Source organism: Camelus dromedarius, chromosome 7 (genome assembly GCF_036321535.1).
Source record: "Camelus dromedarius isolate mCamDro1 chromosome 7, mCamDro1.pat, whole genome shotgun sequence".
NCBI classification, from domain to species: Eukaryota; Metazoa; Chordata; class Mammalia; order Artiodactyla; family Camelidae; genus Camelus; species Camelus dromedarius.
Window position 1 is genome coordinate 31,918,928 of NC_087442.1, and position 26,714 is coordinate 31,945,641.

The window sequence follows — 26,714 nt, forward strand, 5'->3', positions numbered from 1 at the left end:
TCACCCAAGTCTTGAGCAACTCCAATAAAACTGAATCATGTTAATTTCTTGTTCAAAATCTTCCATGGGTACCCATCATGCTCAGAATAAAGCCCTGAGTCCTTACCATTTTTTTAATAAGATTTTATATAATCTGTCCATTGGCTCATTTTCCTAGTTTATTTCCTTCAGTCTTCTTGTTGCTCTCTTTGTTCTGGTTACACTGGCCCTTCTTGATGTTTTGACATATGCTAAATATGCTCCTGCCCCAGGACCTTTGCACTTGCTATTATCACAGCCTGAAATGCTCTTTTTCATATACTGGCATGATTTGCTTCCTTACTTCATTCTAACATCTGCTCAAAATTTGTCTCCTTGAAAAGTCTTCCCTAAACACTCTATCTAAAATAGAGTTTCCTGTTACTCTCTTTCTTCCTTCCAGGCTTTTTAATTTCTCCATTGCATTTATCATTATCCTGACTTTACGTTACATATTTGGTTGTTCACTGTCTGTTCCACTCACTATAACAGTGTGTTTTGTTCACTGCTAAATCCCAGGACCTACAAGTATGTCTTACATACAGTGCTCAATAAATACATTTTGAATGAATGAATGGCATGGTAAGCTGTAGTCTCTGCAGGTATTGAACCAGAGGGATGTGTATTCCTCTATGTTCTCTTCTGCCACATTAGTGACAATCTCTTGTTTATTTGTCTCTTTCCCCACTATACTGTCAATGCTAAAGGGCAGAAACCATATTATTCATTTCAGTGCTTTGGATACAGCAGGACTAAAGCAAGCTTAATAATATTTGTTCGTAGAAAATGCATTCAGTGGATTTTATCAATCTAGAACCTTTCATGAAATTGGCAGAAGGACATTTTGTAACTCTCCTGTAACAAATTCACTATCACAAGAGGTTGCATTCTGGTTGGGGTATCATATTTCTAAGGAAAAGATCTTTACTTTGCATATTTCAGAATCTATGTTTTCCTGCTCAGCCGTTGCTCACAGTTGTAAAATTTTAAAACAACTTTTACAGAAATTTAATGAACTAAAGATAAAAACAAAAATTAATTTTAGTTCATTTAGCATCTAGAACATGAGTATTGTCTCATTTTATGCACAGTTCATTGAAGGGAAAGAGAGAGGCAAGAAACCCTTCAGGATGAATTCTGGAAAATGGTGCCATATACTTCTAGGGCACATTCATTCATTCATACATTCATTCTTTTCTTCCTTTATTCAAACACGTTTTCAAGTGCCTATTTAGTAAAGATAGATCAAATAAATCATTTCTGGACCTCTGGAAATGTACTGTCTTCAGTTAATCCATAACTTGTATTTGTCCCCTGTGATGTTGCCATTTTCTGTCTTCTCTTCCTCTGAAAGATGGTAGCAAAGATGGTCTTAATGTCCCCCTCCACTCGACTAACTGATAGATTTCTGTCTCTAAGCCCCAGACTTCCCTTTTCTTAGAGCACTTACTTTAGCAACCTTGCAATTGTAAATTCTTTTTCTGCCACTTTGAGATGTAAATCTTGCCTCGCCAGTCTTACAGCTCAAAAATGTTTTTCTCAAGGAACTGTGAGCAATCCCTTTAAAATGTACTCCTCAAGGAAGACTGAGCTCCTATCTCTCAGTCTCAGTGAGAGGTAGGAACCTTAATTTAATTAGAACCAATTAGCATACACAGATGGCCTAACACACTGACCAACTGCCGTACGTTCTCTAGCACCTACTCTCTTTAGGTCGCCTCAGTGCTTAAAAACTTGCCCAGCTTTCATTTCACCCGAGTTGAGTTCAGTCTCTCTCTCTTATTGCAATAGTCATAACCTTTGTTACAATAGTCTTGAATAAAGCCATCCTTGCCTGTTTAACTCTCTCCAGTGTGATTTTTCTTTGATAGCTTCTATCGTGTCTTTATTCTCTCTTAAGTTTCTGCTGCTCTGTGACATAGTAGGAACCAATTTATTTTCTTTAGTAAAGCATGTATCAAACCTGAGTCATGTATAAACCCCCTTTTTTTAAAAAGGCAAGAAAATAAGCTACTTGAAGACCTCCAAACCTATAAAAATGTCTTTTTTATTTAAAATGTATACCACAAAAGAGAACTTCTATATTGGTAATTTTTAAAGAGGCCATCATCAAAATGAAGACACAAATTCGAAACATTACTGTGAAAATTTTAACCCTAAAATTGTGTGCCCTGACCCCTTCCAAGCTTTCCAGAGATCCTGGGAAACCAGTTTGAGAAACAACGCTAGAGCCTTAACCAATTCTCTTCCTGGTGAGAGAACTATTTTTATGCAAAATACATGCTAATGGTCACCTTGAATTTTGTTTTAACTTTCTATTTTAAAGAAATCGTACTTTTAAGAGCCAAATAAACGGACCCACAGAGGGACCATTCTATTAAAGAATCCTGATCTTTAACATGTAAAGCTATAATTTAGAATTTCCTTTATTTATTTTATCTGCTCTCTGGTGTACATATTTAAAGCCCTATAATTTTGCCCTCTAAGTGCGCGGACTTGGCCATTGATGCAAACTGTCAATCAGCCTTCTGCTCCCCTTTTGGAAGGTCTGTCAATATCAAATGGCCTGACGTGTGACAACTGGCAGATGACAGTCTGGGATTACTGCATATGCTGAAACGAATGATTTGCCCATACAGCACTGGCCCAAAGACTCAGTTTTAAAGTGGGAGCATTTACTTGAATCCTAGGGGAAAACTACTAATAAGTTGATTTTGCTTATGATACATTTTTAAAAACCTGTTTTTTTCCCAAAAAAGTGCCACCTCTGTCTTAATTAGTGATAACTTTTGTCAGTACTAGGCAGGGATTTTTTTTTAACTTATCCTTATATAATATATAGATAATGTACTTGAAAATGTGTTAGGATAAACCGTATAACATATCATAGGAAAGCATAAAACAAATGATCAAAATCAAATTTCTAATAAACCCTTCCTCCCTCAGATTCATGTTCATTCCTGTACAAAATAAGTTACTCAGACATGTCCTGAACAAACCAACAGAGGTAGTTATTTAATATTTGCCAGTTGGTGTTAATGATTTATAATGTAAAAGAACTGAAGTATAACTTATACACTATTTACAGAAACCTGGACATAAGAGGGGGGGGAATGCAGAAGTATATCAGGCACCTAGGACTTTTTCTCAAAGAAATATCAGGAGCTATGAGAGGCATGCAGGTGGGGTCGAAGGAGAACTTGACCACGGAAAAGCAAAAGCAACTAAAATATAGATTCTGTTCAGGGTTGTAAATGCCAAGAATGCGGAGCTGAAGGAATTCCTGAAATACCAACTCTTGAAAGATTTGTGGATTTCAGATTGTTGATATTAAATCTAAATATGCTGGGATGAAATCGTTGGTGGATTTTTTTTTTTTTAATGCAGCTTGGTCACACTATCCTGATGTGTGCATATAGCATGTGGTCCTTAAATATGGATTTACTAAAATACAAGAATCTTCTGTCCCTGATTCTGGAAAGTACACATGTGTTAGCTTTTCTACTCTGAAGAGAATGATAAAATCAGTGTCATTTAAGGCAGCAGTGGCTTTAATGAGGGTGAGTCATAGCACTCAGGGAGGCAAACCTATTTATTTTTATTACACAACACTTTAAACTGGGACCATTTTAAAAAGGCCAAATGACAAGGGCCAAGATTAGATGCATCCTCAGTAGACAGCTGGCATGCCCTGCCAGGAGGATGATTTAGAGGAGTGTAGCTGGTAAGAAATAGCCAACAATTGGGGGAGGGGGAAGTGGAGAAAAATAAACTCCCTGAAGAAAGTAAAAAAACAGGTCACAGTAATTTCCCTCAGGACTAAAATGTGTGACATGAGCTTTTGCATTAAGTCAGAAATTTCAGAGTAAGAGGAACTAGGAAAGAACCAAAACCATGGGGAATAATGTTGCTATTGTATTTGGGAGGGCTCAAATAAAAAGTTATTGAGTCCTTTCCAAACTAACCAGCTAAATGGTGTGCCATTTCTCAAAAAGAACTTGCTTCTAGGAAAGAGGAATTAGGCTTGTTTTCCTATTTCACATTCAATTATAGTAGTGAATTTATTAACTAATCAACTAAGGTGCATATGGTGAAAACAAATTTCCTTGTACTACAGCAAAAATGTATTTCAAGACTTATCAGGTGAGGCTAACTTATATTGGACACATGACGTCACTGAAGCAAAGTCACTGTTGGTCATTCTGGAAAGTTATAATACTGTTTCTAGCTTCTTCTAAAAACGACTGTCCTATCTACAATTAGCCTTTCCAAGAATGTCATTCTCCTGCATTTAAACTAAGAAATAGTTTAGGGTAGAAATTTGTATTTGTGTTCGGGGATCTTTCCTTAAACACATTTTACTTTTTTTCCAGAAATAATATAGAAATGATTGTCTAAGAAGCTTAAAATAAGTGAACAGCTCCCCAGGAATAAATGGTGTACAACTCTGAGATATGTGAATTCCAGAAGAGGCAAGGGTTTCATGCACGAAATAAACATAGAAAAGAATCAACAGCATCTTCTTGGTCCAAACTAGAACCTGTGGGGGAAGCTGGAGTTGCATTTTATAGCCGTGCACCCTTGGAAAGAGACTGGACTCTGCCAGGAGATCCTTAGGGATACAGGGGAACAAAGTGATAACTTGGTATTGTCAGGAACTAACATATTGTCTGGAACTCAATAAATGTTTTTGAAATAATAAGGAATGACTTTTGATATGGCACTTACGAATAATTCTGCACACTACAAAAAAACTGCTACAGGTAAAGTTAGCTAAAAAGCCAAATAAAAATCTTCTAGTAGGTTGAAACTTGTATAGTTGTAATGTCTCAAAAAAGAATTTGGGAGAAGATTGAGAAAACAGATAGTGGAAATAATTTATAGTGATTTTTAAAAAATTAAAGCATAAGAGATGAGGACTTTATTATATGCTATGTGATGATTTTAATTCAAAACTACTTAAGGATAATTGTTACTTGGATGATATATAGTTTTCTTATATATAATATATATTTATGTATATCATATATTTTTTCTTAATAGCGAACAAAATGAATATAAATTTAAAAATTTAAGTAGAAGTGATACAATCATCCCTAACAAACTGATTTTCTGGTATATGAATGGTACAAGTCAATGACTATATCAAAAGACTAAGATGTTGAGAATACACAGCTATTTAATACATAAAGCAATGGATTTATAGCACAGAAGGCTGATTCAATTTTGAGGGGAGAGTTCCTCAAAAGGAACAAGTTCATGATCACTTTGCATGTGGAAAGATGGTTCTCAGGGCAGCCCGTCAATTAGTAAGGAGAAAAAAAGAAGAAGGTTATTGTGCATTAAAAATTCTTTAGTTTCCTGAGAGAAGAGTTTGGGGGGCTCAAAGTAAAGTAAACAAAGAAGAAGAAAGAAGAGTAAAGAGGAAGACAAGAAAAGAGGACTTAGGGAGAGTGTCCAAGTGATGGGAAATGGCTAAGGGACATGAAAGAACAAAGGTCTGATCTTGAGCTAGAAATTGTTTATTATGCAATCCTGAAAAAATAAACCTCATGTTTGACTTCAGACCTTCAGAGTTTGGTACAGACATTGCCTTTCATATCACAATTTAAAATATTTTACATACACTATGGTAAGATGTGCTTCAGACTATCAACTATATTTTTAACATATATTTGATGCTCTTTTAGAAATTTTATTATGGAAAATTTCAGTAACATAAAAAGTAGAGATTAATACAATGAAGTTATCACTTAACTTAGGTAATAATCAACTATGGTCAATTTCGTTTTATAAATATCACCTCATCCTTTGCCCAGGCTTATTTTGAAGCAAATGCCAAACATCACATCATTTTATCCATAAATATTTCAGTGTCTTTCTTCAAAATATAAGGACTTAGTTAAAAAAAAAACCCACAATATCACTATCACACATAAATTTATACCAATAATTTATTTTCATAATCATTTAGTTAGTGTTCAAATTTTCCTGATTGTCTTGTGTTTTTAACTGTTTTTCGAATTGAAATCCAAATAAGGTTCAAATTTTGCAACTGACTGATGTATATCTTAAATTTCTTAAAAAAGATTTCATTTTTATCTCTTGCTCTTTTTTTCCCTGTAAGTTATGAAGGTAAGTTTTTTTGTCCTTTAGAGTCTAAATTTTGTATCACTAGTAGATAATAACAAAATTTTGAATTTTGCCAGTCTATTAGGTAAGAAACTACCTCAATGGATTTTAATTTATCTTACGTGTGATATGAAGCTTCTTCATGTATTTGAGAGCCACATGCATTTATTTCTTTTCCTGTGATCTTGCAAGTCATATCTCTTGTCCATTATTCTATTGTATCACTAATTGTTTTCTTCTCTATTTTTAGAAGCCATTTATATATTAAGGATACTCATTCTTTATGATACAAATTGCACATATTTTTGACTAGTTTGTCATTTGTCTTTTGACTCTGCTGCGATGGTTGCGTGTGTGTTTGTGTGGTCTTAGTATACCAAATAAACTTTTATTTTTATGTAGTCAAATTTATCAATTTTTTTTTTTTTGCGTCTAGAGTTTGAGTTACTGTCAGAAATATTTTTCACCTCTCGCAGGTTTTAGAGGAATTCATCCAAGTCACAATGTTTTGCTGGTAGGACTCTGAAAAGTAAGTAATTGCTTTGGTGGAATAATATGATATAAAATAAGAATGCCATGTATAATAAGTGAGACAGAGTAGAGATAGAGAACTTGGGGAGGCTGAAAATTAAAAGGTAACATTTAAGTCCACAGAGAATCTCCTTATCTATAGGGGCAATGAAGTTTCTTTTCCAGCAAGGGGAATAAAATCACTTTTACCTGAGAGTCACAGCAAAGACTTTTTCTGAAATAGTGAAGGCCTGGGGCTTGGGTATGACCAGGGAGTGGGCAATTGGGTTTACATACAGCCATGTGCAGTATAATTATTCATAGCACTTTTCCATGGCCTAACTATATCACCTCAGAGGTGAAGTGACAGGTAAACAATTTAACCTGTACCTGAATATCGGCGTGTTGAAAAGGAAGAAGTATCTGATAAGTGAAAAGCCTTTTCAAAAAACATAATAAAAGCATTCATGTTATAACTTGAGATGTAAATTTGACTATTTTAAAATCAGTATTAGGCCCGGTAACTCTGTGGATGTTAATCCCATGATGACTGACTTGACTTTCTTGTGGTTCCAGTCTATTTCACTGCCAGATCTGTAAGAAACTATGCTGCTTGAGCGGTCTTAAGTGTATTCATTAATAATATAGGCAAAATGGCTTTTAGAGTTTTCCTTGGATTGACACACACACTGGCACACATACTCCACAACTTAGTACCAAGCATACCTGTAATCATACTGTTTATGATGAACAGAAAGCAAAATAGTCTGAGCTTCACATTTTCATTTCAAAGTAGTGTATCTTCTCATTGATGCACATGGGACACAACACATCTTATCCACATAAGATACAGCAAACTGTGGTGATTCAAAACAGAACCCAACACAAAATTTTCCCTGAAAAAATTGTGAAGGGATAGCTATGATCTCAACTAGTCCCATATAACTTCCTTTCTTTCCCTTTGGTCTCTTAACTAAAAGGCATGCTAACTCTTGAAAATAGAAGGTTTTGAACGATTCCAACTATAACTGGTTAATGCCCACTGTGCCGGAGTCTGCATATTGAAATGCATATGGCTCAAATCTCTCTTCTCCTAAAGCCAAGTTGATTTTTCCTCTGGGTTTTTCCTTTTTTTCATTTCAGCTTTACTGAGGTATAGCTAACAAACAGAATTGTAAGATACTTAAGGTATACATTGTGGTGATTTGATATATGTACACATTGCGAAGGGATTTCCCCCATCTAGTTAATTAACACATCAATCACCTCACATATTTACTTCTTCTTTTTTTTTGGTTAGAATATTTAAGCTTTACTCTTTAAGCAAACGTCAGTGATACAGTACAGTGTTATCAACTATATTTCTTTATTTGTTGAATGAATTTGATAAGTTGATACTATCTACCTTGCAGGATCTTTGTGAGTATGAAGTGAGCCTGTCTGTATAAAGTTCCTATCACTTGCTGGCTATATAATAGCTGTTCAATAAACACGAGTTCTCTCTCCCTAACACCTTTTTCTGTAATGTATACACACAACCTAATGATACAGAATGAGACATGTATTTGCCTTGAGATTCTAGGGGAGAATACCTTTTCCTTGGGTAAGGTCATTGTATGTCAAATGCTGTCCCAGGAACTGGAGCTGCATCTCTTAACCTTTTCCAGTTTATAAAAAATCTCCTTGGATTGCCAAAATGAACAGAGATATTTACTGGCTCTTATGAAGCATGAGTTATCAGGTTAATTTAAGAACTCAAGTGTTTCAGAGGACATTTGTCAGTTGGATTAGAAACATCTCTACTAAACAGCAGAATTTACCATAGCATTACCTGGCTTTATAATTAGACACTACTAGGAGTGGTGGGGGGAAATTTACAAGGTAACAGTAAAAACAACAGTGTGGGTTTCTCTTCCAATGGATGCAAAAATTAATGTTCCTTTCAAAGCTGAAGGAAACTCTGGTTGATTCTGCATTACAATCCCTGCTTGTAAGGAGACACAATACAAATGCCCACCACCCACTGTGCCTTTCAGAGTCATTCATCAGTTATGAAAATCGGGTATGGGTTGATCTGGAGATTTCCTGGACAATATCTATAAGGAACTTTTTAAAGAAATAAATTAAAAAGTTAGACATGTATATTTAATTTAAGAAAATATTTATTTAGAGACACTTATTAGTACCTATTTAAAAATGATGGAATTAATTACAAACGAATCCCTTCTCATTAAATTAGATTTTGAAGGACCTTCACTTGAAGTCCTCTTGTTAACAGTTAGGCAGTAGTCTTCATTTTAGCTATTTCATTGATCACCTTGGAATTAACCCCTCAAATTAGTCTGGATCAGTGTAGATTTACATTATAAACTACAAAATTTGGTCTACAGGTCTGACAGACGTGGCAAAAGAAATTAACACTTCAAAACACCACCAATTTAGTGACCTACTTTTAGGGAAGATTAACCTATAGTGAGGATGTGAAACTAAATTAAATTCCAGTTAAATACAAATATTTTTCTTCACATACTGAGTCATCTGATTCAGACCCCGCAGGGTGCAGTGTTACTTTGCTTGGCGAACTGCATAATTATTTATAGATTTTCTCAACATTAAGCTTACCCCTTATCTAACTTTACACAGGCAGTCTAGTTAGTGACTCTTAGAGAGATACCCTGCTGCATAAAATGGTCCCACATGGTAGGTCAGGGCCCAGCTGCCCCTTTTTCCATTCTTTGTTGATGGTTTGAAAATATCAGGACAATGACTGCATGCCACATTGGTTTTATAATTCCTAATCTAATGTCTCTAGAGGGGACTCTAATTCCATATAACGTATATAAAACAAAGAGATAAATGTTACTTATTATTGAGAATGGAGGTTCAAGGACCTATTGTGAAGCTTTGTACTTATTGATGGAATTCTAAAACTAGGCTATAAAGAAGTCAGTTCTTGATGAAGCATTAATGTTAAATAACAAGCCTTCAGAAGGCTAAAATACTTAACACTCAAAGACATATCCATTTGAAGCATTTTAAGAATACGAATGGAATGAAAATTGTATTTCTCATAAGGTACAATATTAGTTCTACAGTGAAACTCAGTGTTAATAATTGAGTGAAATCTTTAAGCTCTTAAAAGTAACAGTTTGTATGTATGTGTGTTTTAGAGAATAATTTTTGACTTAAAGGATGCATACAGTTGGGGAGGGTATAGCTCAAGTGGTAGAGCATATGCTTAGCATGCACGAGGTCCTGGGTTCAATCAGAGGTACCTTCTCTAAAAATAAGTAAACAAATAAACCTAATTACCCCCCGCCAAACCCCAACCCTCCCAAATTAGAGGATGCATACAGTTGACTCTAGGCCAACTTGACATGTTTAAGAATAGAGGAAGAGAAAAATTTCATAGAAACATACTGGGGAAAATATTTTCTTACTGTTTAATGTGGAAATAAATAAGAAAATAATAATGTTATCTAAAGGAAGGCCTCCTGGAGCCAGACAGAATCAGATAAAGTACAGATTAGGCTGTCCATTCTCTTTGAAGGCCATAACACTACCCTGAAGATAGCCTTAAGAAAACTCCTTAGGATAAATGGCATGCACAATAACTGAGGGACAGATACCAGAATGTCAATGAATTAATTTGCAATTAGAACAAGAGCAATCAGATAGAACTAGAGTACTCTATTGGCTTGACTAGCATATTCTGTCTCTATAGACAAGCAGCATAGAGAAATGAAATCATAATCAGACAGGTGCTATTTAAGAGTAGAACCTGAATAAAAGGAGTTAAACAATATAATTATGGAATTGCCTCATTCTAAGGTGGCTTAACACACCTCTCCCGCAACATAAAACGGTTTGCCAATAGCGCTAGAAATCAGTAAAGTCCACCAATTATCATCAGCTCCATCCAACTCCACTGGAGGGACAGACATGCCATATGGACTGCAAATACCTCATGGCTGAGGGCCAAGTCTTTCTCTACCTAACAGAGTGTTTGAATGGGCACTGCCAACAGTTGCTTCTATGACTGTTTTCATTTTTATGCTGACCAATTGCTTTTCTGATAGACGTAGTCCTTTTGAATGTGTGTGCAAGTGTGTGTGTGTGCATGCATGTGTGTATAATTGGATTAGAATCAAACCCAAATGTATGGCCTATGGCCATCCTATTTCTTTCCAGTGATTGCTTATGTCTTCTCTGATCCATTACTTGTTGCTTTTATAATTTACTTCTCCATTGGACAAGTTCATTTTACTCATTTCCAAGTTCCTTGGGGGCCATCTTTGTGTAACCTCATACTTATTAAGAAATATTATACACTTTTTCTCACCAAAAAATAAATAAATGGCTCTGACACAACAATTTTGACAACTAATAAAACTGTTCTACCTCTTCAGGTAATGAAGTCTTTTTAGTAGTGTTAAGCAAATTTCCATTCAATGGTTACAGTGATTTAGCATAATGAATCATTTGAATTATCTGTGGTGGTTAACTATCTGTTGAATGGTTTATAGCACTTGAGCACTGCCCATATGAACCCTATATTAATCATCATGTGAGCTGACTTACAGCATCAGGGAAAGCGAATTTGAGACTGGTTCCCAAGGTTAGGCTCCATATGACTACCACTTAGTCCTTGTCTTGGTTTGGATACTATGACATAAGCATTATGACATTATTATGAAAGCAAAAAAAAATTGTACATTGAGAAGTGGAGTTTTAACCAATAAAAATACACTATCCCATTTAATTTTTCACAAACTGTGCTCCTGGGATTTATTTGAAAGTATCACTGGATGATGCTGAGTAAGACTACATGAGTGAGGGCTTGGGTGCTGTACTTTGAATTACTTCCTGATGTTTGCTTTAAAAAGAGTAACTCCACTTTCTAAATTCTATTAAAAAATCAATATGGTTTCTAACAACAGTACTCTAATTTGAAAATTTCTCAAGACATTAGTCAACCTTTTTGCTAATAACTGATTCCTTATGGGCAATATCAGCAATTTAGATGCTACCTCATTGAAACCACAATGCTGGCTGGCAACAGAGTGCTTTCTAGTATCCTAGAAAGAGCCCTAGACTAGGAGTTAACAGATCTAGATTTTAATCCTGACTAACTGTGTGATTTCAAATTATTTAATCCCCATTTATTTGCCTTTGTTGTGGATTGGATTGGTTTGTGTCCCCTCAAAAATACACATGTTGAAGTCCTAAGCCCCAGGACCTCAGAATATAACCTTATTGGATATATTCAGAGGTAGTCAAGTTTAAAATGAGGTTGTTAGGGTGGGCCCTAATTTGTATGACTGCTGAATCTGTAAGAAGCAGAAATTTGAATACAGACAATCATTCAGGGAAAACACTATGTGAAAACAAAATCCATCATCTGCAAGTCCAGGACAGAGGCCTCAATCATATCTTCAGAGCCCTCAGAAGAAACAGACCCTGCCAACAACTTGATTCCAGACCGCTAGCCTCCAGAACTTTGAGATAATAAGTTTCTGCTGTTTAAGCCACTCAGTTTGTATTCCTCTGTTACAGCAGCCCTAGCAAACTAATACAGACTCTTAGGCCAAAATTTCTTCTATAATATCCCTCCTGACACTTATTATTTCTCTTTCATGTTAATGAAATTATTCTTTTACCCCTGTGCTTTGCAATCATATTTCTGAAATACAGATCTGATCTTGCCAATGTCCTGCTTAAAGTGTTCAATGGAACACCTACAGAGTAAATAAAATTCACACCTCCACATGTGGACTGCAGGGCCTTCCTGTCTGCTCCAAAGCCACCTTTTCAGGTAGCCCCTCTACCCCCAATGCCAGTATTGTCTATTTCCTCCCTGGACAATTCTGCCTTTTTGTTGTTGTTGTTGTTTAGGAGATTGAGACCAAGTGCAAAGGAATTGAGGGAACAGGACCCTGGACAGTGTTGGGGTAACCTAAAAAAGAAAGTAGATGGGAAATGGAAAGAAGAAAGGAAAAAATGGTGAATTCATATAGTTTCTGTGTAAAAATTTGTTGACTAATGTTTTCAAAGAAATGAATTTGAATGTGTATATATTCAGATTTTTTATTTTGTTTCGTGTTGCCAAATTTTTTCCAGACTTCCAGTGGCATGAATGGCTGCTTTGTGAAACATTTTTAAAGTTAAAATTGGAGTCTTTTATATATGGAAGCAGGTATCTTAACGAAAGCTTTCTATATATCCAGGAAAGACTAGTTGGCTTTGTTCAGTGTTGACACAGAACACCGTCTAAACCTCTTCTCCATCATGCATTACAGGAGGCAAATATAGTTTCTTACCTCACAAGATTGTCAGCTATTTGAGGTCAAGGACCACATCTTAAATAATTCTTTCAATTCACTATATATAGCACAGTCTTGACACTTGGTACATAGCAAAACAAAACGAAACTAAAAAACAAAGTGTATTTGAGTTTGGGCTTGGTTTAGGTCTTTATTTCTCCTCTTGAAATTCGCATTTGTTCTCCTCCAGAAATATTTTGGTCAAAGTGTGAAACAACATAAAGCTATCAATTTATACCATTTTAGTAACAATATAAATAATATTTTTGAGAAATAAAAGTTACAATATGGTATTGTCGTATACCAGCTGGACACTTCAGAATTGCTTGGAGCAATCAAAGACTATCTTTAAATATAGAAATCCTTGCTACTGCTCACCTGTGGGAATGCCCACAGGAGAGGCAGCCCAATTGCAAGTCAACCTCTGGCTTTTGGGCTCCTAATTGTATATATTTCTTGACTGCTCAAATGGAAATTGAATTATGAGGAGTTTGATACTGAGGGAAAAACCCTCCAAACTTTAGCAGCTTAATTGGTAGCTTTAAAAAAAAATATAGTAAAGGGTTTTAAACTACTATTCCAAATTCTATGAAATTGAGCCATTTTAGTGCTTCTAGACCCTATTATTTTAAGTTTTAATATTTTTTCCTGAAGTAAGTGTGGAAGATTAAGGTAACATAATTTGGCTCCTGGGTCAGCTTTGGCATCCTTCACTTTGCCCAGATGTATATGATTACATTTTCTATTATGCAAGCCACGGGGACATATGGTATTTTCATCAAAAAGTGATGAAAGAAAACATCTTTAGGAAAGTTGAAAATATTGCCTAACTTAGGAAACAAGGTTCTGAGACTGGGGCTTTTTTTTCTGCGTGGCTACCTGGCAGTCTAAGTGTTGTATGTGTGTGTAGAGTGTTGAGGGGAGGGCATAGTTGGGGGAACAAGCATGCAAACAAATAAACCAAAAATAGCAACTCAAAAAATGTGGTCAATTTCTAGATTGTTCGTGATTGAGTGATACGTGTAGAAACTGATAAATTTTATTTCTGAAAAACTTTGGCAAATGGTAAAGATACCTGCTAAAAAGTGAAACGACTCATATTCCAGTGTTTCTGGACTTAACTATTGATTAACTGGAAAAGTAGGCTGAAGACTATGCAGCTGTTCTGCCATTGGCACTTTGACTGAACAAAAGTTAGGCTTAAATTCCCTACTTTACTTATTATATTAGGAATATAACATGATAATTACTAGCAGATTCCACAGTGAGGTTTGAGTTCAGCCTTGACGTCCCCGTAAGCACTTTGTGAGCTAAGCACCCGGCGATAAACTTTGGTCATATGAAGAGTCACTATGTCCTCACAAAATGTTTGCTCTCCTTTTGGGGATTTTATTGTACACTGGATTTAGCATTCATATTCACATTCTAAAGACTATAAAGCATAGGATTTTGGTAATCAAACATCTAAATAATTAAGTGAGTGGGGGACAGTATTAAGACTATTTTCACCACACATTCTTCTTCTTTTGTTTTTTTTTCATGATCCCTCTGCAGCTAGAAGTGTTGTTTTTGTTTTGTTTTGTTTTTTTCCCAGAAAGTGAAATGCAGCTAAAAGTTATGTTAATGTAGCATCCATTTCACAATATTGTCTGATCATATTTTCTAGGAACTAGCCTTCTTTGAGAACACGTTTTAAAGAATTGATGCTAAAGCTGTTCTTCAAGGTACAGGTACCATTAAGACATTAAATAGGAAATTTATCTTGACATGAAAGTATTCAAGAAATAAAGGATTTCTGCTTTGATATCAAATGTTTTCCTATGAAGATGATAGTCATTAGGTACAAGAATGTGGCTGAAGAAGTATTCATCTTGGCAATTATAATCATGCTCTTATGTTAGCTACAAACACCAAGCACATTATCATTTGCATTTATTTATTAAAATAATCTAATTTAAAAATCTATTTCCAGTACTTTGTTATGCAGGAGCCATTTCTAAATAGAGCACGGGTCTTTCAAATGGAAATACTTTTCTCATGTGCAGACCACTCTGTTCTATTGCTCCTGAAATGATAATGTAATTATAAACCTAGGCCAATATAAATATTAGAATGTGCATCAAAGTACTTATTTCAGATGGATGTGTTCTCATAAATATTTTTCATCCTTCCCTTTAAATATTTTTTTCTTCCCTAAGAAGCCAAATGCTAGAAAATCAATAACTTTGGGTAGAAAACATATAAATAATGTTCCAGGAGATGTAGCAAGGGTAAAAAATCTTTTGGGAAAAATGCAGATTTAAAGATAATTACCAAATAATAAAGATGATAATAATAATAATAAGGAAAATAATGTTCAAGAGTAAACGTAAGAGGCATAAGGGAATTTAGTAGCAACAGAATTACACTCAAAAAACAAGTCATTCTCTGTGTTAATTATGTATTTGTCTTTAGGGTACTGAAGTTCAGTGACAGTTCCTTCGTTAGTACTTTTGCCATATGCTCATGATCCTGCACTCTGAATCTATATGTTTGAGCTAATTTCTTATTGATAGCAACTAATGCTTATAAGCACACATAGGTCCTCTGCACTAGTCTTACTAATTAACCCATAGAAACAGTGCATCTGTTTTGATCTAATCATAATTTTTAAACCACTGGTTCATGATTACAGCTCACTTTTCTATTCAAATAACCTTTTTTTTTTTATCAAGGATAAAGTCCTTGGTGACATTCCTTTTGAACAGCTTCATCCAAGGCACAAAATATGAAGTCGTATAAAATACAGAAGTTTAATAAGATCTACTCTTTATATGAAAGTGGTTTGCTTTAAGGAGGAAGAGTTAAGGATTTGAGACTAACATTAAAGCAATAAATTTCAAAGTACAATGATTGTCTTAGCATAAAGAAACGGAAATTTGGTATTTTTCTGGTACGTTTGACAAATAGGCAGAAATACTTGCAAATTTCACTTTTTTAAAATGTGTACACAACAACTGGTTTTAGAATGTATTTGAAATTGTCCTTTTTACCTCACTTTACTCACTGGTTAAAATATTATCCTAGAGGCAATTTCACAAGATGTGTTTTCAGAATGTAGTTATAGTACAGAAACTTGATTTCTTGAGGAACATTTTGCAAGCCCCATGAAAGCAAAATTGTCTTTAATAAATATTAAATTAAATATTTATATATTAAATATTTATAAAATTTAGTATATATTAATTAAATTTAGGTATAATTAATTTAATTATCAAATATTTAATATATTAAATATCTTACATGAAATTTTCAAAGCAAATAGGTCATTAATAAATCTAAAAGCCATTTTTAACACTTATTATCCTCACCTCTTTATAACGTTTGCTTTAATTTACCAGCTCCTTCTATGTGCAATACTGGCTTCCATGACATCGGAACCCTTCTTGTCACTGTCTATCACTCCCTCTTTTGGGAAACAGTGTACACAATTCAACACCTCATTTCCTCTGACAGCTCTTCTCATTCTGTCTCCATCACCCTGGCAGCCTCTTCTCCTCTTCCTTCTCTGACCTGTTTGTGTCCTAAGGGTGCACACCTCGCCCTCTTTCCTTTCGCACAACGCAGTCTCCCTTAGTAATTGCATCGCTCATATTACCAGCCATAAACTGGCAACTGCCAACTCATGTTTTATCTATAGTAGAGGACAGCAAACTTTCTGAAAAGGGCAGATAGTAGACAATTTAGGCTTTGCAGGCCATTCGGTCTCTGGCACAACAACTCAACCCTGCTGTTGTAGCACAAAAGCAGCCATCGGCAACGTGAACGAGGAGCACGGCCATGTTTCAATAAAACATTCGCGTTTGAATTTCATGCAGATTTCACATGTGATGACAGTTCTGGACTGAACTGTGTCCCCTATCCCCAAATTCGTATGTGGAAGTCCTAACTCTTAGTACCTCAGAATCTGGCTTTATTTGGAAATAGAATCTTCAAAGAGGTAATTAAAATGAGGCCATTATGACTGGTGCCCTTATAAGAAGAGGCAATTTGGACAGAATGATACAGAAGGAAGACCACGTGACAACACGGGGAGAAGACAGCCATCTACAAGGCCAGGAGAGATGCCTCAGGAGAAAAGAGCCTTGCCAACAGCTTGTGGACAGTTCAGACGTCCAGTCTCCAGAACGGTGAGAAAGTAAGTTTCTGTTGTTTAAGACACCCAGCCTGTGGTACTTTGTTATGACAGTCCTAGAAAACTAATACAACTTATTATTCTCATTTTGATTTTCTTCAACTGTTTAAATTAGGCAGAACTACTTTCAGCTCACAGCATGTACAAAAGCCTACTGGGCCAGAACGGGTCTGCAGGCCCTAGTTTGCTGACCTCTGATCTAGAGTTCTTCAAGATTCATTTTCTATAGTGGATGATTACGTCTTCACTTCCTCAGATTCCTCAGTCTCAATCTGTCCTAAGGAATTTGACCTAATTTGGCTTCTACTCTCTCCTCCTTTGTGTTCCCTACCTTGTTGAGAACCATCATCTACTTCGTCACCCGAATCTTAAACCTAGTAGTTATGCTAGATTCCTCATTTCTTTAATTTCCCACATCTATATGGGACAAAATCTTACTTACGGTCCTTAATATTTCTCTGTCTACTGGATGTCTTCTATCACTTAGTCTCCTGTAACACAGTGCAAATATTTCTTGATCTTTAGTTTTACTGTCCACATTGCTGCCAGAGAGACTGTCTAAAATTTAAATATAATTACATTGTTCTTCTGATGAAAACCTTTTAAAGCTTCTCTGTTACCTAAAACCTAAGCTTCTGAACATGATATGCATTGTTTTCCATGAGGTCTTTCTTCATCAGATTCATTCCTTGATGGCCTCCTCTTTTGGCAACACTTCACATGAAATACCATATCTAGGAAGGGGTTACCCACCTTCCTGCCTTTATTTATGCTGTTCTCTTTGCAATACTTCACTTCTCCCTCACCTGATGGACATTTGCTCCTTGATGATGGGAACTATTTGTCATCTTTAGCTTTTAGACAACACTTCACAAAAGGCAGGCTCTTCATAAATACATTTATTAATGAACTGTGATCGAAAGAGCTGTGTGAGTGATATATGTTATTATCGCTCACACAGCTCTTTTGATCACAGTTCATATATATATACACACACACACATAGTTGCACATACATATATATGTGATGCTAGCAGGTGTGTAAGTGTATGTGTTTATGTTAATAAATGTATGCACACAAAATCTCTGCTTTCTGGCCTAACCAGCAGTGGCGTAACAGGTGCGACAACTTTTAGAGTTGGACTGAAGGACAACTAGACTCCACAGAGTTTGGGTCCAGGACCCCACCAGTTCCGGATGTATCTGGAAGCATCAGGGAAAGCACCCCTGTCCATCTCCTGCTCACTCCCTCCTCTAAAGCCCATTCCAGGCATGCACTGTCTTCTGTTTCCAATTACCCAAGTCCTACACGACCTTCAAGGCTCCATTCAGAGTTGTATTCCTTCAGGGATCCAAAAGCCTGTTTCCCCTTTTCCAAAATTTACTGACTATTCCTTTTTTTCTTGTAACAATTAATACTCACTGTTTAGTACTAGCTTTTAAAATTTTCTTCTGATTTGGAAGCTTGTCTTCCTTTGCCTTATAAAGTACTTTGTTAAATGGTCATCTCAGCACATAGCCCTGTCCCAAGCCCCATGTAGGCAATAGGTAATTGAAAGACCCAGGGCAGAAGGAGTCCTTTGTTTGGTCTGCTTTTACAGTTCTGAGACTCTACCCTGTATTGCATACGTGAATTTTAACATTTGAGGGGTCACTGAACTATTTAAGAATCTAGAAGATAGTGTCCCTCTTCTCAGAAAAACCATAAATGTACACAAACACACACACACACCACCTACACACACAGTTTTGCATGTAATTTTAAGAATTTATCAACTCCAACTGACCAGACTGCAAATTCCTTTACCTACAGAAAATATGTTGTGTTTTTTAAATACTTAGCACAGTATCTAGCTGCTCAATAAATCTTGTCTGAAATAAACAGAATTGAACTCTAGTCTTTACTAGACTACATTTCCTATATTTGTATTCCATGCAGCACTTAGCACAGTGTCTTGGCCAAAATAGTAATTTAATAAATATTTGTTGAATCAAATTGAATTCTGCTTTTTTTGTATCTCAGAGAAACACCAATTACAGTGATGTAAGTAGATGGGGCTAAATAAATATTTAGAATGACTCTTTCAACACTTAATCTCATTGTTTTAACATTCTACAGACTTGAATCCACTAATTTAAGTATAGTAGTGTTAATAGATACACTCTTTTAATCTTTTTTTCATGAAGTGTTTAAATTTTAAAGCATTTAAGTATAAAGAAACAAAGTAGAATTCATCTGTCCTTTTATAAATGTCACTACGTTCTATTTTGAGCATAATGTGAATAAAGGACCAGGTCTGAGAATTCTGAAATAAAGCATTTCTACCAGTGAAGGGAAAGAATGAGGCACCTTTTTCTTCCACAATCAACCCAAATGTCTCACCACTTAAAACAGATTCTCTTCTGCTTGAGTAGCAATCCTGTTCTTAGCAGTTTTTGGAATAATGAACAACCCTTTTCATAATGACAGAAGTTTGAGCCTTAAAAATAAAATAAATAATTAAAAAGGAGAAGGGAGAGCTGACTGATTGGAACGACACCAAATTTTTATTTTCAATGGCACGTGTAGCTGCTAGAAGTGACACAATTTGTGTCAGTCTAGGAACTCGAGGTAACCAAACATGAGTTGTAACTGACCAAATTAAAGTCAGAAGAATTGTAATTAGTTCATTAAATAAATGATGTGGAGAATTTACCAACTTAGCAGCAAGGTACAAAACAACAGACCATCTACTGAGTGGAAAACAAGATGAAAAGGGATAAAACGAGAATAAAAATCTAACTTTCTCTTCAAAGAAAGCAAAGAAAAGACAAAGGAAAGAAACATTAAAAAAAGAAGATTCAATTAGCAAGGAAGGGAGAAAGGAGAGAAATCCAAGCGGGATTCTCTGGGAAAGAAAAGAACGTGATGAGAGTTTAGATCATAATCTATAAATAGCCTTTTATTTTATAAATCCTTCATGCGATGCACAGATTACACGGTGAGCCTCCCGTGTCCTTAATACGTACAGTCTCACAGCACATCCCTTTTAAGGCAATAGTAAGCACAAAGAACTAGGTCTGGAAAATGACTTAGGCGTCTCTCTTTCAAAAACCAAGAAGAAAATTGATGAGGAGAGAATCTGGGAACGTAGCACAAATTGTCAGGAGGGCACAAGAGGGATAAGCTTTAGTCGTCTGTAAAGTATGTTGGAGAAATACTATGCCCTGCTTCTTCTAACTTACTAGTGTGAGGGATAATTTTAATTACCATCTTGTAATGAGCCTTCCTCCAAATAACACAGGTGACCACTTTACCTGTCATTCTTCACAAAGTGTCAGGTCCTTTGTTGTTTGTCTCTTCTCACCCCTTTGTTCTGAGTTTCAATTCTAAAAGAAGCCAGCAGTGGTGGAAGGGGGCTGAGGATGGAAAAGCAGAAGAATGTGAGAGGGTAGATATTATACAAATAATTCTTTGATATGTTTTGTTGTATTTTCAAGGACTCCTTTCCATAACATTTCCAAACACTTAAAAATATTGAGACAGTCTTTCAAAACCTATACCAAACATAATACTCTCTTCCAGTTTTTTTTTGCAGGGCAATGAATTGGCAAATGTAACCATCACCATAGTTGGCACTTGTCTAAAATACTCTTTATTACCGGCCCTTATAATTTGTTTTTAAAAAAGAGCTGTTATTTTTAAAGAGGAATTAAAATAGATCCTGATACACCTGAGACAGGGATGAGTTGTACACATCTGCACTCTTAGCTCTCTCTTCCCATCTGGTTGGGAGGACCAGAGTAGCTGAGAAAAGAGCACTCATCTGTGGTTTGATGAGCATGGTCAGTGGATTTCCCCTCCTGTCAGACAGGTTTCAAGACATTTAAAAATCTATGCCATCTTTTTTTAGGAAGATAAATACATCATATCTCCCTTCAGTCACTTATCTTGAGAATCACTGTCTTCTAAACATTTCTTCTTGCCAAAAAGATTATACAGAGTTTTGTTTTCAGCATTTTTTATTACAAAATAAATGTGTTGTATTATAAGAATTAAGAAATTTATAATCTATACTCCCCACTACATTTTTTCACTCTAAATATCTAAGTACCATTGGATTTTTCAAATTGTCCACGGAAACAATGATTTAATACAATGTGTGCTGATAAAAGAAGTTGCATTTCTCTAAGGATTAGCTTCCCTCTTCTTCAGAATAAAATACGCTCATTCTAAAAGCAACTTTCTAAAAGTCTAGAATTTCTTTCTAAATTCAGTATCCCTACTTTCATTGTCTAAACTTCTTAAACTGACCACAAAAAATGTTGCTTTGTACATTTCCATCTTTGGAATTTTTGTCATATTGCCTATGCACTCTCTGGGAAATCTCATTCTGTACCATAATTTAAAATCTTTTCTTTATATCAGCAGCTCCCAAAGCTACACTCCCAGCACATAACTCACTCTTCAGCTCTGAAACTATAGGACACGTTCACCTGCTTGTTCAACATGTTTTTAAAGAAGATTGTTATTCCCTGGTAACCTAATCCAGACTGGTTCCCTCTCCCAGAGTCCATCTCTCAATTAAGATATCACAATTGATCCAGGTATCATTTTTAACACCTTCTTTTCTTCACAATTCCCTTTCATCCCTGCTTGACGTAGTGGCATCCAATGATGTACTGCTAATTTTCCCTCTGATCCATCTCTTGAACTCATCCCATCATTGCCATTCCTACTGCTAGTTTCTCTTACCATCTCTTGCTTTAGTTTTAGGGACAAGAAAAATTAATTATGCCAGTAATGACCCATAATCTAGAATTTTCAAAACAGATCTATATACCTCCCCTCATTTTGATTATTATGATCATTGTCTAGGGAAGATGATCCATTTTTGTAGAAAGCCATATTCGGTGACCAAACTGTCTTCCTGAACTGTATGGACCAGACAAGGTGAGGGAGTTAGAGTCAGAAAGCTTCTGAAGTTAATGCTTTATGAGACTGTTCCAACACTCCACAATATTAGATGATTGTGAATTGTAGAGTGCATGGAAGATCATCAAAAACCTTGAATATCAACCTCTTGTTCACTGGCTGTTGTGGTAAGAGGTGCATGGATGGACTGGAAAGCTGAAGATATGACATCCAATAGTGGCCACAGTTGACTGACTGCACTGGTACAGCAACACCATCATCGGAAAAGGTATCAATGATGGGCCAAGAATCATTAAAACCCCCATAATTAGGTTTATCAAGGGTAGTAATATCTAGAGCTATGAGAACTGTCTTAAGCTCTGCCCCACTGAAAGGGGCAACCACAGGTATTTTTGGTTCTGTACAGCTGGCACTGAGCTTAAAGAGTCACAGCATCCAAGTGAACACCACCAGTTTTCTGCTCAGCTGAATTGTTCAATTAACCAGGCTCAGATACTTAGGGGAACCTCTGTGAATTCAGAGTTACATTTAGCCAGAAGCTTTGCTTTTTGTTGCAGAGATGACAAAGAAAGATAGGTTAGGTAATATTTTTATATGTCTCACTAGCACGTCTGCCTAGTCTCCCTTTTCCTCCTAGAAAAATCCCCCTAGACTTTATGAACATTCACAGTACCATTATGTGAAACACTGATTATCATTTATACATTCAGCAAGGGAAGTCATGGAATAGTAGATAGAATTAACTCAAAGGGTCCCACCTATAGATCACCTTTCCCCACTGTAAACCTTGCCCAAACTCTATCAGTTGAATTTGGGTGTCCCTTTTCCCTCATGGGACCATATAGGATAGTGAATTTCTGCCTGTGCCAAGTAGAGCTGCAAAAATTTCAGTCCTTACCCTCTCCAAAGCTCCCCAGATTACTAGGATGGGTATGTATGGACTTCAGTTCCCTTTCTGAACAAGAGAACTTTAGCCTTTCCCCCTGATTCTCTTTCTTTTTAAGGCAGCTGAGTCAGGTTAGAGAAGGAGAGAGGGAACAGGGAACATGCAGGGTGAGAGTGGAACTGTGCTATTAAGTAAAGCACATTTACTTTAAGTCTCCAGTGACAAGGTGGCTGCTCATGGCTCAATCAAACAAAATTCCCATGCTATCGGTCCATCAAAGGCCTATATGGGGCAGCAAAGTCTTCATCACTGGCACCAATATTTCAGCTTTGGGGACCCTCTGATTCAGCAGCCATAGACAAACCACTTTGAGACTGTGGCCCTGGGGTTTGCACCCCTTGAATGACTTGGGCTTAACTCACATAGCAGTCTCTTTTTAAAAGGAATCTACCTTAATCTACATCATTTACTGTCCTATTATCAAAATAGTATATCTTAAGTTCTTACTCACTTTCAACATAAAAGCTAGGGGAGTCTTCTCTGGTGTCAAGGCTGACTGCAATAATTTATTTAAATGTTTCTGGGTGGGTTTCTCATTCTATAGTGGGTGAACTCCATCAATCCACTAGCATTATTAATCCTTTCAGGGTGATAAGAGTCCAAAATCTAGTCAACGCCCCATCTGGGGTTTCTCATGGGAGCTTGTCTGTCTCAGGGAAATTTTCCTGAAAGGGCATATCTCCCATATAGCAGCTATGACCCACTGCAAAAAACAAACAAACAACAATAACAACAACCAAAAAAACCCCAAAAAGTCTCTGTGAACTTCTGCTGTCATCTCTGGATGGATGTAAGTTAGTCACGCAGTTAGACTGCAGATGGGGTTGAGCCATCAGACTGCCCAGCTGTTGTATTCCTCCTTAACAAGGAATTAAGTGTCCTGCCTCTCATTCCCTCCTCTCTCAAGTAAACTAGCCAATGTTCTAAAATTTGCCTGGATCCTGCCCATACTATTCATGAATTTTCCTTCTTTCAGCCCAATCTAGTTGTAGTAGGGAAGAACAACTTGACTCCATATTAGCTCTGTTCCTTTACCTCTAACCCTGTGCTGTTTCCTGTGCTTAGTCTTGCTAGTTCTGCACCTTTTATAAAAGAATATTGCTTAGAACCTGTAATATACAGGACAGCCCATTCTGAAGGCTCTGACCTTTAAGGGTATAACACTTTCCCATTAATATAAAGATAAAAAAGTTGCAGAACAGAAAACAATAGTTGTCTTATTGGAGGCTTACAGGGACACCATGACCTGACCCACGTGGACAGCTGCCAAAACAAAGGATTTCAACACCAAGAAGTTTGCAACAATCAGCCACACCCCCTCCCCTTTTTAGTATAAAAGGAGCCTAAATTCTGACTTGGGTTAGATGATTCTCCAGAACATTAGCCTGCATCTTATTGGCTGGCTGACTTTCCGAATAAAGTTTGTTATTCCTTGACCCAACACCTTGTCTCCTGATTTATTGGCCTGTAGTATGGTGAGCAGAACGAGTTTGGACTTGGTAATATAATGTACATTCTTTAGCGTCTAAAATGGGTTGAAAATATCTGCCTAATCCGGGTGACTCTTAGTATTAAGTTGTCTGGATGAGGATGGCGCAGACCTGAGAATGATTGCCAGATTGTCAGAGAATCCTTTCCCTCCACCTTAGGGGAAGAGTTAGCAGCAACCCGGGCACCATTCATTTATCTGTCTCTGAACTTATTTCCTCCTACTTGGCCTACAACCACTTCCCTGGCACTTCCTCATTGATAAGTAATAAAATAGAAGACCATTTACTGCCAGGCATATTGACCAAATTGTATGACTAGCCTGGCAGTAAATAGTCCTATTTGATTACTTACTACTTACTTAAAAAAAATAAATATGGGTATAGTAAATGTAATAGATTTTAATTTACTTTATTAAAGATTATACTCAGTATGTTTAGAATATGGCTAGAGAGAAATCTACTTTATTCAGGACAGCGGCTATTTAAAAATCTAGGAAAGTATAGGCTGTACCCTAAATAGAGATGGAGATGCTATTGTTAAGATTATGAGCAAATGCAGATTTACATTCTGCACAAGATTTAGTATTTGCTATTTTCCCTCAAATCTGAGAATTGCCTTCTATAATGAAGTTGAGGAGGGAGGAATCTGCTTCATATTTCCTTTCATTGACTAAGTTTTTACAGGGAAGATAGGATTTCAATTCAATAACTAAGACATGTTGTTTCAGTCCCTTACCTTAATACCTTCAGTCAGGTTCTATATAAGATGTTTATACAAAGAGATGATGGGAAACCAGGGTTTTGGTATAAGATCAGAGTAAATGTTAGGATATCTATAGCAGAATATACTAATAGTTCAAATTAATTCATTCCAACGGGATGTACTTAAACTGGGTCTAGCTCAGTCATAGGAAAACATGAGAAGTCTGGAATATATACATAAATCCAGCAATGCATGATCATAAAAAATTTCCTTATAAAATAAATAATTGAGGGCAAGTCTCCCTTCATCATCCCAAAAGTGTAGTGTATTGTAATTTAAAGAATTAAAAACAAATCCTAACAAGTTAATATCAACCACTTGTCTTTTGTCAAACTACCCACGGGGAGGTTGCTCCTTTACAGAGTAAAAAGGTCTAGAATAATCTTGGTTTCCATTTTCTTTTTAATGAAGTGTAACCATTTCTGAGATGTTATATGACTTTAGAAATACTTAACATTTCTTTAATGATGAGAAATCTCAGCATTTACTGACAGTGAGATGGAAGGGATTATGTTTTACACCATAAAACTTGCTTTCTGTTCCAGAATTCAAGTAATATGATAAGTGAGGCCTATGACACGTCCTTAAAGATACAAGGACAGAAAGTCGTTTCATTTGCTTCTAATTTTAATTGTTGTAGTAAGCAGTAATTTTCCAGCTCCTTGTCAAAGAAGGGAAAAATGGTAAATTAAGTTCTTATGTACAAATCCACCCAAGAACAGGATTCTTCTGCCTTCATGTAGAAACCACTGGATCATCATAACGTTTACCTGCGTCCTACAGAGAAAATTATTCAAACTCATGTCTGGATTGCACAGGTGATCCCATCTGTCAGCCTTCTGAAACCCTTTCTGCTCTCTCTGGCCTTAGTTGCTCTCTGTTTTCAGGGATTCTTCTGGCAAGAGAGCAGTAGTCAAGGCAAGCTGGGGACCAGAGTGTCATCAACTTGTTTGTGATGCTTTCTTACCTGGCTTTCTGCAAAAGCTTTAATAACAAGGAAAGGTGGTATCAGCCTGTTAATAATTAATAGCACCCAGTGCAAATGAAGCACTTCTGTCATAGGGCTTCATCAGTAAGGTCATAGCACATCGGGGGCTGCAGGTTCTGTAAGCATCAGTGGTATTTGCATATGTCAGAACAGACCTTGCATGCTAACAGCACAAACACATCACATCTGCTTCTGTTTACTCCCATGCTAACACCCCAAAGTACAGAAGTCCTGTGTTAATTGCTCAGTTACACACTGACTGTTGATGTGTTCTCCACAGAGCTTTTCCTAAGTGCACTGTTGCAAATAAACTGCTAATGACTTTGCTTATTCCAAGCACCCTTTAAAGGAAATCTAAAACACACACAGAGAGATTAATGATTCCTCTATTTAGCAGTGTATCTTGTGACTAGGTTTGCATAGAAGCAGTATCAATTAAGCAGCAATTATCTGCAG

At 36.3% G+C, this 26,714-nt stretch overlaps 1 long non-coding RNA gene across 1 annotated transcript in view; it reads right to left on the reverse strand.

Moving 5' to 3' along the window:
* Positions 1–26,714, reverse strand: part of LOC135321672 (uncharacterized) — a 228,093-nt gene that overhangs the window by 151,075 nt on the left and 50,304 nt on the right. Inside the window, exon 3 of the long non-coding RNA XR_010381609.1 lies at positions 20,454–20,555. This is a non-coding gene — a long non-coding RNA (uncharacterized LOC135321672). The remainder of the gene's footprint in view (positions 1–20,453; positions 20,556–26,714) is intronic.